We start from the raw sequence: 306 nt of genomic DNA, 5'->3' as shown, positions 1-306 counted from the left end.
AGAGCACTAGTTCTGAAGTCAAAAGGATCAGACTTCAAATATGACCCTCAGACATTTGACATTTACTGGCTGCAATACCGTGAGCTAGTTAGTCACTTAGCCCCAATTGACTTGCCAAAAAATAAAAATAAATTGGTCTTTATGTAATTAGAAAAATACTATTAATAAAAGAAAATTAGTTTTTTTTGTACATGTTGAGTTTAAGATGTCTATTAAGATATCCAATTCACATCTAGATCTAGAAAGAAATCTGGAAAGGCCATGCTGGAGTAAGTGTGCCACTTATACATTTTCTGAAAGGGAAAT

Source organism: Macrotis lagotis, chromosome 4 (genome assembly GCF_037893015.1).
Source record: "Macrotis lagotis isolate mMagLag1 chromosome 4, bilby.v1.9.chrom.fasta, whole genome shotgun sequence".
Classification (NCBI taxonomy): Eukaryota; Metazoa; Chordata; class Mammalia; order Peramelemorphia; family Peramelidae; genus Macrotis; species Macrotis lagotis.
Note: the sequence above shows the minus strand (reverse complement) of the source record.